The 17,500-nt window shown below is 51.8% G+C and overlaps 2 non-coding genes and 1 pseudogene across 2 annotated transcripts; all 3 read right to left on the bottom strand.

Annotated features, from left to right (window-relative positions):
- Positions 1 to 8,502, bottom strand: part of LOC135143900 (large subunit ribosomal RNA) — a 10,696-nt pseudogene extending 2,194 nt beyond the window's left edge.
- Positions 8,503 to 8,956: 454 nt separating this feature from the next.
- Positions 8,957 to 9,113, bottom strand: LOC135143894 (5.8S ribosomal RNA). The gene has a single exon (XR_010282936.1). It is a non-coding gene; the product is annotated as a 5.8S ribosomal RNA (ribosomal RNA).
- An 868-nt stretch (positions 9,114 to 9,981) lies between these two features.
- Positions 9,982 to 11,903, bottom strand: LOC135143881 (small subunit ribosomal RNA). The gene has a single exon (XR_010282925.1). It is a non-coding gene; the product is annotated as a small subunit ribosomal RNA (ribosomal RNA).
- Between the last annotated feature and the right edge of the window lie 5,597 nt (positions 11,904 to 17,500).

Here is a 17,500-nt window from a genome sequence, read left to right as displayed (position 1 = left end):
ACCTCTCATGTCTCCTTACAATGCCAGACTAGAGTCAAGCTCAACAGGGTCTTCTTTCCCCGCTAATTTTTCCAAGCCCGTTCCCTTGGCAGTGGTTTCGCTAGATAGTGGGTAGGGACATATATATACCCATTTGCTTGTATTTAACGTGCCACACCCGCCCATTGGGCATTACGACACGGCCCCGTATGGCGAGGGATCGGGATACGCCCGATCAACGCGACCGAAGTCTACCAGTACCGTCCATCGGGTGTAAGCCCTCCGGAACGCCCCACTGGTGAGGGGGACTACTATCCATCGTCTACTGACTAAGCAGGCCAGTACCCGAGTTGATTACGCAACTCACACACTATTCGCAGCACGCCGAGCGCAGCGGGGTGTGCTATACCACGCCCGACGTGCCACTGACCAGCATACGGCCAACCACCACCACTACGAGTCCAACGCCAATGGCCGGCCGGGGTTAGAACCCCCGTGGGCAACCGGCCCCCGTAGTACCGATTTTTCGCGACTAGCCTCCGTAGAGTTAGCCCGGATCACCGGTCGAATCCCCGCCTTTGAATCGGCTCCTCATTTATGCACTTACATGCAAGGCACTGAGTTTTGCCAGCTCGGGTACGCGGGATCGCCAACCCCGAAGGGATTACTGGAATCGCCCGTGGGCTTTGACCAGCAGTGCCCTCACCTGCGTTATGTAGTCCACTCTGTAAATAAAAATTAGATTAAGATTAAGGTAGTGTTAGGTTATTATGTAAATGTAGTTTAGGTATTATGGTAGTGAGTAATGTAGTGTTAATTTGTCTTTTATTCTGTTGCAGACGATCTTCTTCCCTTGCGCTAGTCATCCGGCCTCTAATCTGCTGCCACGGTTTTGGTAAGTTTCTGTGATGTTAGGGTTAGGTCTTTTATTATCCTGTTTATTAAATATGTTTCTTTTGTTTCAGTTCCCAGGCATCATCAGGCTCGGCTCCCAAAACCTGTAAGTTCTCATTTATTACTACAACTAGGTCTTACATCTACTATATATGTCAATTGTCGGTTACAGGTACGGGCTACTACAAGACTACCTCCTAGAACTAACTCGACGCCCAAGGTATGTTTAAAAGTTAAAATTTTTATGATTCGATGTCTAACCTTGTTTTCTATTGTTACAGGTAGCGACCGTCTTCGGGGGACACGATATCAACGGGCACCTGCATCCCAGCTCTCCGCCAGTTCTACCCTTGATCGAAGTCATGCCCAAATTTTGCGCTACTTTACCTTAATCATTACTAATATTTAAGACTAACATGCACGTGTACTTAGGAGCTAATGTAAATAGAATTAAGTGTAAACTATATGACTAGAATTTACAGGTACTAGGGTATTTATATACAAACTGTATACAAAACTAGACTAATGACTGACATGTAAAAATACCTAAGACTAGAATACTTAAGACTAGAGTGTTAATTTAAAGACTGTATACAAGACTAGACTAAGAGTACCTGCTAATGACTGACATGTATATTTTAAGACTATTAAGACAACACTAATATGTAAAACTTAAGTAATTTAAGATAGATAAGACTAACAATGCTATCGTAGGATTAAAATTAGTAATATTAGTGGGTAGGGACAGTGGGAATCTCGTTAATCCATTCATGCGCGTCACTAATTAGATGACGAGGCATTTGGCTATGGTAAAACGCGGCGAATGCTTTTAGCCGCGCATTATGGCCGGCGAAGTGGCACCTGCCACTCGGCCGCACGCCAGACGCGGGCCAGATGTTCGGCCCGCAGATGTTGGGGTTACTCCCCCGCCCGATATACGACCCGCGATCGACGGGGGGCAGACAGGCTAGTGTGAGGATGAGTGGACGGAAGTACAAGAACGGCGGAAGACATGCATCATTGCCCGAGTTCCGCGAGGCCCTACGCCCAGACGGTCCTCATGAAGGCCGAGTGCAAGCTCGACCCCCACTTGAGGACCGAATTTACGCAGGAAGCCTTCAAGTGACCAGGGATCCTCAACAGGTCTTCCGTCACCTGGTTGCATCGGGGCCAGAAACCCCTAGCCCCCAGGATGAGCGGACAGAACCTGAAGCACCCTCCTGGCCACCGTCGGGCTGCTGCCTCACGGAAATTTGCCTGATCGTAGACGCGACGTTTCAGGTCCCAGACTTCGGACATCGTGCGATTCACCGACTCCCAGCTGACTTGGACATCCACCACCAGGATTACCCCCTCAGTGTGGATTACGAGGTCGGGCTTATACAGGGCGCCGTCGCGGGCTCGCACATGCGGTTCCCACTCGACGGTCATCCCTGATGCCGCTACATGACGGGCTACTTTGCGACAGATCTCATCGTGTCTTCGAATCCTCATCCCATGCGTCACAGGGCATCCCTGCAGGACGTGAGACAAGGATTCTATCCTCTGGCGACAACCCCTGCACTGCCTGGCCGGTTGGGGATTATAAGGCACCCCGACTACCGGCAGGTTCTCCGTGCGGAGCTGTACAGCTCGCACGAAGTCCCTACCGGACCAGCCATGGGGCCTAGCCCTTAACCAGGCAGAACTTGCAGGATCACCAGAGGCGCTACGTAGACCTGCCGTCATTTGACCCGCATGCAGCCTCTCTTTCCACACCTGGTCCGGGGGGACGTCTCCAGCCAGTTGTCGGATTCTCGACACGAGCCGAGCCACCCGCGGTGAGGCCATCACAGCGCGTATCACGGGATCGCCTTCCCTACCCAGTCGGTCCAGCCTCCGGTAAAACGTGAATGGCACGCCACTCCGGAGGCAATACACCCCCAGACCGCCATATCGCGCAGCAGCGTGTATGACCGCATCTGGGGTGTGGATGTTAAAATGTAGGACCCTCTTCACAAACCTCTTTATCAACCGGTCGGCCGCTGTAAGCAGACCGCCTGTAACACCGGGGTTCTGGAACCCATAGAGGAGCCGAGGGATCAAGTACTGTCGGAGCACGGATAGCTTTTGGTCCGGCTTCAAAGGAGCGCGATGGACACGTTCTAGCATCATCTGGAGTGCGTGTAGATTCGGCCGCTTGACACCGAACGACCCGACCTGATGTCCGAGGTATCGAAAAGAGTCCATCGCCTTAATGGGTCTTATCCATTGTCCGCCGATCCTAAAGACCGGCTGGACACGTGGGATAGACCTCCCCTCGTACCCTCGAACACAGAGGCCTACACTCTTTCGAGGATTGACCTCCATGCCTCGGGCACGGAAGAAGCCCTCCACGGCGGCGAGCGTGTTAGGGACTCTTCTCTCCTCCTCTTCTAAAAGGACAAAGTCGTCGGCAAACGCCATTGCGGCACAACGCACTCCATCCGCTAGGTGCGCGCCCTTATCTCCCGAACCGTTCAAGCTATCAAGCAGCTCGTCCACTACCATATTGAACAGTAGTGGCGACAGAGGATCCCCCTGTTTGACTCCCCGCCGAAGAACCAGTTCCCGGGTACAGGTCCGCCCCACCTTGATGATCGTGGTGGCATCAGTAAAAGTTCCCATGATATACGTCCTGACGCCTTCATCAACCCCATATCGACGTAACGCCCTGTCGAGCGACCAATGCGACACCGTGTCGAAGGCCTTCCGGATATCCAGAGACACAACCGCGCACGACCTACCAGACTCTGTCCTAGACCGTATAAACGAATCCAGGATTGTGACGTTGGCCATCGTCCCATCGATCTCCACGAAACCGCGCTGGTTTTGGTTTAGCGCCAAGGCTCCGCGGAGTCTCCGAGACAACAACAGGTGCCACAACCGTTGAACGGCAGAGCCTATAGTGATAGGCCGCCAGTTGGAAGCGTCCCTTTTATCCCCTTCCTTGTGGATTAACACGGTCCTAGACGCCCTCCAGGAAGTCGGCTGGAGCCCCTTCCACAATATAATCGTGTAAAGGACAGCCAACTCCTTGTCAGACCTGCCTCTCACCTGTGCCACCCCGATTCCATCGGGACCAGGGGCCGAAATATTCCAACCCCTTTTAGCGGCCCCGACTTCCTCGGGAGTAACAGGCAAGAAAACAGGCTGCGACGTTTTCGGAAACCGCAGCGGCTCCTCGTCGGGTGGAGAGATAGATTCGAATATCCCCCCATACAGCTTCTCCACATCGCTCACCTCAGGAACATCTCCTTCACCCATCGATTCCGCCGATCCACCGTTCAAAATTGCTCCGACGAGGGCTGACCTGTTCTTTTGCCAGAGGTCCTGGGTCTTCTTATAAAGAGACGCCCTAGGACCTCTCGATGGTGGTCTGTGCGGGCCGGCCCGCAGGTCAGTGGTCCTCGTCCTCCTACCCCCGCGCCTGCCTCGTGTGCGACCGGTGAACGTGGCCCGAAGCCATTCGTCTACCAGGGCCAGCAGGTGTTCGTTACTGCACCCTGATAGACAGGCCTCTATTAAGCCGGCCGCGGCAGGCGTCCCTTGGCGGAGGCCCTCCAGGTGTGCAATGAAGGGCCTATCGACCGCCGCCAAAGGACTGTCCAAAGTGGGAGAGGCGGGATGCACGCTACGCCGGACCAATCGGCCCGGACGGCGATCAACCCGTCCTCTCAACAGGACTGGCATTTTGCCCTTATTCACGGGCTCTGCGGGGGGGGTTATGGGGCTTACTTGAACGGCTTCAACGGCATCATCTAGGGATCCGGAAGATGTAGAGGATTGCGATGTTTCCTCGGAGCTGCTGGGGTGATAATTCGAATCGTCTCGAGGAGCCTCATCCACGTACTCGTCTGAGGAAGAGGATGGAATCCTTCGTGCCCTCTGTTTGGGCCGCACCAGTACACTCGAGCGTCGCGAACAGGGGCCAACTTCAGCAATCAGAACATCACAGGAACTTCTCGACGGACCCGGCGGTTGTGAAGAGTTAACCTGGGTAGGTACTTGTTGACGACCCGCTTTTGCGCCTTCCGACCCCACCATGACCTGGGCATCGGGTGAAGAGGCTTCTTCAGGAACATGGGAGAGAGCTCCTCTAGGAAGGTGTGCCCGCTTATAGCCTTCGAGAAACTCTCTATATGCGGGCTTCTTGCGCCGGTACCTCACCTGGTCAACAGTGAGGCCGGTCGCAAGCGCCATGTCCTTCAGAAATGGCCGATTTGGCCTTACACCCACCTCAATCTCCGCCATCAGCTCGAAAGCTGAGGCTTCTGAAGGAGGCAGGCTGCCGGCCGCCTCAACCATATACCTCTCCCGGTGGGCAAGCTTTTCATGCTGCCGCACCCCCTGAAACGTCGCGAACCCACGTCCACAATGGACGCAGTGCGATCTGTCCCTGACTCCGCAAGTCTTCCTATGCCGGTATAAACCTGACATTGTCTTGTACTTCCGCCCACACACCTCACACTCAGGGGCGGATAGCGGCCGTGGATTAACGTCGGTATGTTCCAACTCGACGCCGCCCGCCTGTTGATTTAAATCCACGACCTTGTCCACATCGGGGGCGGATCTAGGCCCCCGGCCCTTTGCCGCTCTAGTTAAAACCATAAAAATCTGGTGTGGACAAGGGAAAACACTAGAGGAGAGGCAGAGCCCTGATACCTCCCCCCAGCTAGATACAACCGGGGGTCGCCACTCCCCGGAGGTCCACGTTCGAGACTGCCTAACCCGGCAGCCATTCATCCCTCGGCACGTAGGTCCACCTTGGATTGGGGCATTTTATAGCTTCTGCCAGCTAGCTCAGGTACGCGGGGTCGCCAAACCCCGAAGAGCCGCATCACGCCGTAGCGCTCACGAACTCCCCCTGCGTCATAAGAGAGTCATAGTTACTCCCGCCGTTTACCCGCGCTTGCTTGAATTTCTTCACGTTGACATTCAGAGCACTGGGCAGAAATCACATTGCGTCAACACCCGCTGGGGCCATCGCAATGCTTTGTTTTAATTAGACAGTCGGATTCCCCCGGTCCGTGCCAGTTCTGAGCTGACCGTTGAATGGCGGCCGAAGAGGACATCCGGACGCCCTTTCGGGCGCACCCGGAGCCTCGTAGCAAGACGGTTCCGCGGGAGGCCAAGGCACGGGACCGGGCTCGGATCCGACGTTTCCGCCGAAACGGCAACGCTTCACCTCGCCCAGGCCCGGCACGTCAGCCGCGACCCGCTTCCCCGACAAGCCCGACACGCCCCGATCCTCAGAGCCAATCCTTATCCCGAAGTTACGGATCCAATTTGCCGACTTCCCTTACCTACATTATTCTATCGACTAGAGGCTCTTCACCTTGGAGACCTGCTGCGGATATGGGTACGAACCGGCGCGACGCCTCCACGTGGCCCTCTCCCGGATTTTCAAGGTCCGAGGGGAAGATCCGGACACCGCCGCAACTGCGGTGCTCTTCGCGTTCCAAACCATATCTCCCTGCTAGAGGATTCCATGGAACTCGAACGCTCATGCAGAAAAGAAAACTCTTCCCGGATCTCCCGACGGCGTCTCCGGGTCCTTTTGGGTTGCCCCGACGAACTCTCTTGCGAGGGCCCGAATTATAAGCGGTTCCGCTGCCGGGTTCCGGAATAGGAACCGGATTCCCTTTCGCCCAACGGGTGTGTGCACAATCCGTACGTTCACGTCACCACGGCTCTGGAGGTCGTGTTTGTGACCAACGACAAATCTACACCACATCGACATCGGCTTTCGCCTAGGGCTTAGGATCGACTGACTCGTGTGCAACGGCTGTTCACACGAAACCCTTCTCCACGTCAGTCCTCCAGGGCCTCGCTGGAGTATTTGCTACTACCACCAAGATCTGCACCGACGGCGGCTCCAGACGGCCTCACGGCCAGTCCTTCTGCGCTCACCGCCGCGACCCTCCTACTCGTCAGGGCTTCATGGCCCGTGACCAGAGGCCACCGGACCGCACATGCCGCTGACGGCCGAGTATAAGCACGACGCTTCAGCGCCATCCATTTTCAGGGCTAGTAACTTCGGCAGGTGAGTTGTTACACACTCCTTGGCGGATTCCGACTTCCATGGCCACCGTCCTGATGTCTTAAGTTACCAACGCCTTTCATGGTATCCCATAAGCGTCGATTTAGGCGCTTTAACTCGGCGTTTGGTTCATCCCACAGCGCCAGTTCTGCTTACCAAAAATGGCCCACTTGGCACTCTGATTCGAGTCTCGCGGCTTCAATAGTTCGAGCAAGCCGGAGATCTCACCCATTTAAAGTTTGAGAATAGGTTGAGGCCGTTTCGACCCCAATGCCTCTAATCATTCGCTTTACCGGATGAAACTCGTGCGCTATGAGCGCCAGCTATCCTGAGGGAAACTTCGGAGGGAACCAGCTACTAGATGGTTCGATTAGTCTTTCGCCCCTATACCCAGTTCCGACGATCGATTTGCACGTCAGAATCGCTACGGACCTCCATCAGGGTTTCCCCTGACTTCGTCCTGACCAGGCATAGTTCACCATCTTTCGGGTCCCAGCGTGTACGCTCTTGGTGCGCCTCTTCTCGCGATGAGAACGAGACGCCCCGGGAGTGCGAGGCGGCAGCCGTAACGACCGCCCATCCTCCCTCGGTCCGCGCAAGGCGGACCTTCACTTTCATTGCGCCTTTAGGTTTAGTAATGTCCCAATGACTCGCGCACATGCTAGACTCCTTGGTCCGTGTTTCAAGACGGGTCCTGAAAGTACCCAAAGCTATAGCGTCGCAGATCGGCGTTCTAAAAGAAGACGAGGTCTGTCCGACGACCCACAGCCAACAGCCACCCGGGGACGGGACCGGCACCAGGTCCGATCACCGTCGCGACGAGAGCGCTTGCCGTAGGGCGGACGCCGAACTAGCGGCGGCCTCGCGCCATCTTTATACCGTCGAGCGAGCCGACCGGGAAACACCGCGGGTTCGTTCGGAAACGGCGAACCGTCCGAACGGGCTCCACCGCGGGCCTCAGACCGGCACCCAACGGATCGCGACGTCCTACAGGGGGAGAAGTGCACGCGTTCGATCGCAGTTCGGAGGACGGAAGGCGCAGACGACGCGTACGCCGTCCGTCACGCGACCGCCCAGCGCCACGATCGAGACACGCTGAATCTCCCCTTTCGACCTTTCGGGTTTCTCAGGTTTACCCCTGAACGGTTTCACGTACTATTGAACTCTCTCTTCAAAGTTCTTTTCAACTTTCCCTCACGGTACTTGTTCGCTATCGGTCTCGTGGTCATATTTAGCCTTAGATGGAGTTTACCACCCACTTAGGGCTGCACTCTCAAGCAACCCGACTCTGAGGAGAGATCCTCCCGTCACCGGCAGCGGTCACTACGGGCCTGGCACCCTCTATGGGCTGTGGCCCCGTTCAAGATGGACTTGGACGCGCCGCACGATTTCGGGATGACGGACCCTCCCTAACACCACATTTCCCGGCGTCCGGTTTCGGCCGCGGGATTCGGTGCTGGGCTCTTCCCTGTTCGCTCGCCGCTACTGAGGGAATCCTAGTTAGTTTCTTTTCCTCCGCTTAATAATATGCTTAAATTCGGCGGGTAGTCTCACCTGCTCTGAGGTCGCAAGATCGAATAGATCTGGAAATGGATCATTTTAATACGCAAACGATCATGGCACGTCGTCGACGCGGCCTTTACGGTCTTTCGTCGAACAGCGACCTGACGTCGTCGCGAGATACGTCACGCACGCCTCGGACACGACGGTCGCATCGTTCGACAAAATCAACGCCGTTATGGCCGTCGAAAGTCGATCGTTTTGTGCTTTACGTCTGCTGATCCGCCCGTCGAAGGACGACGACGAACTCCTTCGAAAAGAAAGTCCGACACGTCACCCCGACGGGCCACTATCGCGTCTCCGGATGTCGCGTACGCCGGATCGTACTCGAAACGAACGAACGTTACGTAAGTCGTCTCGACATCGACCTCCAACGGCACGCGTCTAAAAAACATCCAACTCGCTCCGACGAACGCCACGCTTTCTCAAACGAGGCGAACCGAGCAGTCTTTGAAATTGACACGACCCTCAGCCAGGAGTGGTCCGGGAACAGTTTATCCGAGGACCGCAATGTGCGTTCGAAATGTCGATGTTCATGTGTCCTGCAGTTCACAAGTTGACGCGCAATTAGCTGCGTTCTTCATCGACCCACGAGCCAAGTGATCCACCGTTCAGGGTAATCTTTTAGAATATACATTAAGACGCACGTTCTCTCCGGCTCGCCTCGCGACGGCCTGGAACGTTCTGCGTCGAAATTCTCTCGGTTTCGATTGTTTATTAAGATAAAAAAAGAAAAAAAAAGAAAAGAGAAACTTTCGAACGACGTGTCGTCTTACTAATTCCATCTTTTCCTCTCTCTCTTTTTTTTTTTGTTAGTCGCAAGACTTGATCTCCTTTTCTAAAGCAGAAGCTCAACCGCACAACGATCACTTAACCAAACAAACTAGGTGTGATTTCGTCAAACGGCGCTTCCTAGGAGCGTCTCGAACGACGTTTCGAATCGTCTCGACGAGAACGGCGGCATCGAGCCGAACCCGTCGGCCGGGCGAAAATCATTTAAAACCCACGGTAACGAAGACGAGCAAAGGCGCACGAAACGCCCCGCACGTACTTACGAAACCTGCGATCCGAATCGAACTCTTTGAGGTTCTTTAGCGGATCAAGGTGCCCGAAATGCCGTCTGCCCGATCGCACGACGAACGCGCGTAAAGGACCGGCGCCGCGAGTTCGCATCGGCATGACGCCTAATCCGACTCTGGACGATTCAATAGTTCGAGGACGTCGTGTGACGCCGTCTCTTAGACGCGTTTCCTCTTTCGCACCGATCCCCACGTGGGACGAGAGAAGAGAAGAGAACGCGCTTCGGAAACGCGCGACGGCACCGCTAAAGGCTGGACGTGCCGTCGTCTACGCCGCAGACGTCTTTAGATGTTAGATCGAGCGTGTACGTCGTCCACGGACGCGACATACTTCGCACGACAACAACAACACGATCAGACGATGGTGTGTGTGTCTGTGTAAAGACAGTGCGTGTGTTCGAGACACGTTAATGATCCTTCCGCAGGTTCACCTACGGAAACCTTGTTACGACTTTTACTTCCTCTAAATGATCAAGTTTGGTCATCTTCCCAGCGACATCGGCGACGCCGAAACGCCACCGCGTACCGGTCCGAAGACCTCACTAAATCATTCAATCGGTAGTAGCGACGGGCGGTGTGTACAAAGGGCAGGGACGTAATCAACGCGAGCTTATGACTCGCGCTTACTGGGAATTCCTCGTTCATGGGGAACAATTGCAAGCCCCAATCCCTAGCACGAAGGAGGTTCAGCGGGTTACCCGGGCCGCTCGGCCAGGGAGGACACGCTGATTCCTTCAGTGTAGCGCGCGTGCGGCCCAGAACATCTAAGGGCATCACAGACCTGTTATTGCTCAATCTCGTGCGGCTAGAAGCCGCCTGTCCCTCTAAGAAGAATTGTTTGTACGCCGACAGTAAAAACCGCGCACGGCCAACGGGCGAACCCGAGACCGGCGGGCCTTTGGGATGTCGAAATACGCCTATTTAGCAGGCTAGAGTCTCGTTCGTTATCGGAATTAACCAGACAAATCGCTCCACCAACTAAGAACGGCCATGCACCACCACCCACCGAATCAAGAAAGAGCTCTCAATCTGTCAATCCTTCCGGTGTCCGGGCCTGGTGAGGTTTCCCGTGTTGAGTCAAATTAAGCCGCAGGCTCCACTCCTGGTGGTGCCCTTCCGTCAATTCCTTTAAGTTTCAGCTTTGCAACCATACTTCCCCCGGAACCCAAAAGCTTTGGTTTCCCGGAAGCTGCCCGCCGAGTCATCGAAAGAACGTCGGCGGATCGCTAGCTGGCATCGTTTATGGTTAGAACTAGGGCGGTATCTGATCGCCTTCGAACCTCTAACTTTCGTTCTTGATCAATGAAAGCGTTTTTGGCAAATGCTTTCGCTTCTGTCCGTCTTGCGACGATCCAAGAATTTCACCTCTAACGTCGCAATACGAATGCCCCCATCCGTTCCTATTAATCATTACCTCGGGGTTCCGAAAACCAACAAAATAGAACCGAGGTCCTATTCCATTATTCCATGCACACAGTATTCAGGCGAAGTTTTAGCCTGCTTTAAGCACTCTAATTTGTTCAAAGTAAACGTGCCGGCCCACCTCGACACTCAATGAAGAGCACCGCGGCGGGATTGAGTTGGGCCGCCCTCTCGAGCTAAGCCCACCGGCAGGACGTCCCGCGGCACGCCAGTTAACACCGCGAACGATGAACCGGCGGCGCGGGACACAGATTCGACTACGAGCTTTTTAACCGCAACAACTTTAATATACGCTATTGGAGCTGGAATTACCGCGGCTGCTGGCACCAGACTTGCCCTCCAATTGATCCTCGTTAAAGGGTTTAGAGTGTACTCATTCCGATTACGGGGCCTCGGATGAGTCCCGTATCGTTATTTTTCGTCACTACCTCCCCGTGCCGGGAGTGGGTAATTTGCGCGCCTGCTGCCTTCCTTGGATGTGGTAGCCGTTTCTCAGGCTCCCTCTCCGGAATCGAACCCTGATTCCCCGTTACCCGTTACAACCATGGTAGGCGCAGAACCTACCATCGACAGTTGATAAGGCAGACATTTGAAAGATGCGTCGCCGGTGCGAGACCGTGCGATCAGCGTAAAGTTATTCAGAGTCACCAAGTTGTACGATGACGGAGACCCGCCACCGATTGGTTTTGATCTAATAAAAGCGCCCCTTCCGTTTCCGGTCGGGGCTCTGTTTGCATGTATTAGCTCTAGAATTACCACAGTTATCCAAGTAAATGTGGGTACGATCTAAGGAACCATAACTGATTTAATGAGCCTTTCGCGGTTTCACCTTAATTCGGCTTGTACTGAGACATGCATGGCTTAATCTTTGAGACAAGCATATGACTACTGGCAGGATCAACCAGGGAACTGCGTTCTCGTTCGGATACTCCGAAACTGAAAACTACACTTTCGTCGAAAGCGCGAGTGCGTGTTCGCGAAACGAACGCGTAGGAACGTAACGCCACGCTTAACTCTCTCTTTCGTTGTTTTATATACGAAAAATATCATACATAACGATACCGGTCGAAAAGTTTCGCGAGGAAACCTCCTGCGCCGGTTTAAAAGTTCAAACATTCTCCTCACTCTTCGCTAGATAGAATGCGACGGTGAGACGTGCCGAATTCTTTACAGAATCTGCACACGTTACGAGTATATTATATATTCTCGCTCGGAATGTAGGGAGTTGACGCAAATTTAATAGCTGTTCGATGCAACGAACGACGAATCGTGAAATTCGAACGTACGCCACCGTTTACAACAATGTAAGGTTGATCGCATAAGGACCGCCGACGATGGAACGTCCGCCGCATCCGCGATCTCGCTGTGCTGGACCGTCTTTCGAGGCAAGCTCGAACCCAATGAAGGAACTCAAGGATTCCATGAAATTCTAGGCGCAAACGCTCCGAGAGCCAAGTCTACTTCGGGTCATTTTCGACGGGTGCGATAACTACATTCTCAAAATTATCAACAAGACACACACACATACAAGGTTCGCTCTTATAATCATTAAAGGCACGACCACCAAAAGTAATCGCAACGTTTCGTTCTAAAAAGGTGAACGTATCGTCGTCTCTTTTTGTCGGGTCGGTCTGAATAACATAATAATGTCGTTGTTGAACATTATTTATTACAGAGAGAAACCAATGCGGTTAGCGTCTGCTATCATTTTTAGAGAATACGTAAAAACGCACAGTCTTAGAGACACCGAAGAACGGCCGGAACGTGCTGCGAAATTCATTTCGTCATAAATCCGAATTCCTTTTAAAAGTATTGGATAAGACTCGCAGACAGTCCGTGGTAACGCGAGCGAGAGGATGCAGTCGTTGGTCGGTATCTCGAGAGAACACCTCACACGCCACAACATCACTCCGCTACCTATAATAGCGCGCTTGACGTCGATCGGAGCCAAACGCTGCGAAGCGGCGACAGTGGTACGCGAGCAGGGGCGCGAGACACACCTCTCCCCGTCCGAGGTGCGCTCTGTCGGTGTGATGGCTCTTCGTAAAGAGCGGTTTGAACATTTTTCCACGGATTTTCGCAAGAAAAAAAATACGGCCGCATTGTGTTACGTAATCGAGGTAAGTTAGAATTTTTATTATAGCGATTTAGTTAATTTTAAAATACGTACCCGGTACGGGACGCCGTACTTCATAAATTTCGAACGCCGTACTTCATAAATTTCAAACGCCGTACTTTATAAACAACCAACGCCGTACTTCATAAACGACGAACGCCGTACATGTACTTTTAAAAAAATTTCCAAGTCCGGAGAAACGCCTTACTTTATAAAAGACGAACGCCGTACATGCACTTTTTAAAAATTTTAAGTACGGAAGAACGCCTTACTTTATAAAAGACGATCGACGTATATATAAAATGTTGTAAAATGAAATTTATTATATATGTCGAAATAACTTTCGAGAAGTTTTTTTTAATAAAAACGAGGGAGAATTGAAATAGCTGTAGCTGATTTTTTAAAACGAATTGTGCCATTCATGTTTTTTAATGCTTCAAACTGAATTTAAGTAACACCATAAATTTCGATTTTTTCAAGAAAACCTAGGGACACTCCCTCCTTTATTATATTACAGTGCCGGTACATGTATTTCCATACTTCACCGGCACTGACTTCACCCCACCTTAGGATCCTCACTGTATTATCTCCCTCACCCTCTACACCAATTTCACTCACCTTCACTCACTCCTATTCTCCTTTTCTCAAACACTCTCCTTGCAAACTCCATCAGTCCGTCATATACCTCTTTCGACCTCAACAATCTCTCTAACCGTCTCTCTCCTTCGTCCATCCATTCCGCCCATACACAACTCCCTCTCTCCTCATTGTATAACCTACACTCAAACAAAATATGCCGGACACTCTCTACACATCCACACCTACATTTGTCCGTTTCACTCAAACCTCTCTTATACAGGAACTCGTTCATACTACCGTGACCAGTCAGCAGAAACAACCCAAACATTCCCGGCTGAAACCATTCATTCTCCTTAACAAACCTCACATTCGGAACAAAATCATACGTCACCCTTCCCTTCTCACTCAACTCCCATCTTCTCTGCCAAACCTCCCATACTTTCGCCTCCAATACCTCCATTCTCCCTAAGTCTTCATTCACGCTTGTCCCTGTTTTCAACCACTCCAAATCTCCTGAATTCATTCCTCTCTTTTCCCTAAACATCACGCCTCTCCTAACAAACTCCAAATCCCACGGCAACTCACCCATTAACACTTGCATCGCATCCGTGCTCACAGTTCTACACAACACCATACTCGCATACACCGCACACCTCTGACATCTATTCACCAATTCTCTCGCATACCCAAACCGCAACACATCATACCACACTGCCACACCGAACGAAGCACACGCCACAACCAACCCCTTATAAATTACCCTTATCGCACCTCTCTTCAAACCCCACTCCTTCCTCAACACCCTCTTCAACTTCCCCATTATGTCAATCACCCTACTACCCAAACTCTCAACATGCGGCCTAAAATTCATGCGTTCACTCACCCTAATTCCCAAATATTTCACCTCCTTCACATACTTCACACTCTCACCCATCACCCTTACATTCGCCGGCCTATTATCAGACAAAAACCCTTTCAACAACATCATTACCGTTTTCTCCTTAGACAACTCCACACCCACTCCATTCCCCCATGCAGCCACCATCTCCATCAAATCCGTCCCCTCACTCTCAATTTCTCTCCTGCTGTCCGTCTCAATCAAACATAACAAATCATCCGCATACGCTACACACTTTATACCTTTCCTTTCAATCTCATTCAGCAATCCATTCATCATCAAGTTCCACACCGCCGGCCCACAGATAGATCCCTGTGGGCATCCCTTACTTACCTTCCTTTCAATCTCGTCAGCCTCTCCTACCACACACACTCTCCGATCCTCGAAATAGCTCACCCAACATTTAATCTCCTTGCACCCAACTTCCACCAACTTATTCAACACCTCACTCCAGCTCAAATTATCGAATGCACCCTTAAAATCCACAAACACTCCCATCACATACTTCTTTCTGGACTCCTCCACAACCTGTCTCACTCTCATCCATGCATCCTGTATCCCCACTCCTTTCACAAATCCAAACTGGGCACTCGACATTTTCCCTTCCAATACCTTTCCCAATCGCTCCACTAACACTCTCTCAAACACTTTCCCCATAACACTTAAAAGGCAGATAGGTCTGTACGACCTCTTCAAGGACCTGTCCTTATCAATGCCTTTTAAGAGTATGACCAGACGCGCAACCTTCCACTCCTCCGGCACCCATCCTTCTCTCAAACACGCATTAAACAATTCCAACACATACTCCGGTACCACCTTCCACACAACATCCACCATCTCAGGCGTTATTCCATCCATTCCCGCTGATTTCCTCTTTCTCATGCACCCCACACTCCTTTCAATCTCTCCAAAACTTACTCTCTCCACAGTGCTTTCCTCCCTTTCATACAACCCATAATTCACCGGGACGTCAACCGGGAAAAACTCGTCTAACAACACCTCAACCGTTTCTCCCCAAGTTACTGTTTTTCTATCCCCATCCCATACTCCTACCAGCCCTTCGCTCCTTTCTCTCCTGCAAAGCTTATACACCGCTCCCCATGGATCTGCATTGCCAACGGTTCCAACAAATCTCCTCCACCACGACACCTTCGCCTCCTTCAAAGCCTTCTTGTAACCTTTAAGCAAGCCCTGGTACTCCGAACTATAGAACCTATTCCCCTCCACACTACCCAACTCCTTTCGTGACAATTGCCATTTTTTGCGTGCCTTTGCAACGCGACTTTTTAACAATTTCAGTTCCTCAGTCCACCAGGCTGCTTTCTTCCCTTTGGCTTTGACAAACCTCCTCGTCGCTTTGTCCATGGCAATGCAGATCCAGCGATTCAAACTTCCCAGTTGTTCCCTACCCGTTAATCTTCCAAAATTTCCTATACCTACCACGTCAGCTTCCTTTTCCAACTCCGACTTGAATTTTTCCCAATTGACGTCCCCCATTTGCCAACCTTTTCTCTTCCTCCTTCCTCCTTTTACACTTTCACTCACACTTCTCACATCAATCATCACACTGTTGTGATCACTCACACCCCAATCACACTTAACCTCCCATGCTACACATTCAAAACTGTCCAACCATCCAACATTCACCACCGTAACATCTATATCCGACTCCCCCATCGGTCCACTGAAGGTGAACAGGTCAGACGGCCTGTTCAGCACTTCCAGATCCAGTTCCCCAATTAACTCCTCCAGTTCCCGTCCTCTTTCCTCACTCCTACGACCTGCCCTCACAAATTTGCTGTGCCATAAGGGGGAGACGGCATTAGCATCCATTCCTATCAGCAACGCTCTTCCCTCACTACCATTCACCACTTTCCTCATCCACTCCAAATACGGACCCATCTCATCACCATGCTTACAATATACAGACGCCACACACATGCTACCCGTCTCACAACTTAAATTCACACACACTCCTAAATTCGCACCTTCCACACTCGTTTGCACAGCATCTACACCTCTCCCATCTATTAACACCGCAGCCATCCCATCGACATCTGACATATATACTTTCATATCACCAGGCACTCCCACAACACAACCTTCTCTCAAATACGGCTCCTGCAACAACGCCACCCTCACACCATTCTCCCTCATGCATACTACCATGTCACACGTCACACTATAGCTCCCCTGACAGTTTATCTGCAGGATCCTAAGGCCCATAGATAATCCTCGTTACCCACCCCAACCGCTGTGCAAAAACCGGGCACGCACTCGAAAACACCGAGTGCTCGAACTGTTTCCCCGCTAACTTACAATTTCTACACCGCTCGCCAGCCGCCTTACAATCCTTCCCCAAATGTCCCTGCTCCCCACATTTCCTACAGACCTTACCCTTAACATTGCAGTCAAATGCTCCATGCCCATACCCATAGCAATTAAAGCACCTCAGAACATCCACCCAATCTTTGCATTTAAATGAATGCCACCCCGCATATACCCTACCCTGTTCCAAAAATCCCTCCCTTAACTTGCCCGTCACCTCCACCGTCACATTCTCCACTTTCCTACTCACCCTGCCTTCCTCTGCCCTTCCAATCCTCTTTCCAACAATCCTAATGCTCCCCTCGTACTGCTCCTCTGTCATCTTTCCCACAAAATTCTTTTTATATATCCCCTCAAGCAACTCCTGATTTCCCATCTCTACAGGCACGTCATATAACAGGATCTTATAACCCCTTCCTTTCACATCCTCCGTAGTCCAGTCCGGGTTCACTTTAACAGCCTGTTTAATCTTCTCGACTTCCTCCTTACTCCTCGTCTCAATTATAAGCCCTCCAGTCCTGTTCTTCCTAACATTCTCCACTCTTACATCCACTTCCATTTTATTAACCTTCTCCAAAATCCTG

The sequence above is a fragment of the Zophobas morio genome, unplaced genomic scaffold (assembly GCF_036711695.1).
Source record: "Zophobas morio isolate AGI-343-1 ecotype UQ-CSIRO unplaced genomic scaffold, CSIRO_AGI_Zmor_V1 ptg000076l, whole genome shotgun sequence".
Classification (NCBI taxonomy): Eukaryota; Metazoa; Arthropoda; class Insecta; order Coleoptera; family Tenebrionidae; genus Zophobas; species Zophobas morio.
The sequence above is the reverse complement of the archived record's forward strand: the minus strand, read 5'-3'. Positions and strand labels throughout refer to the sequence as shown.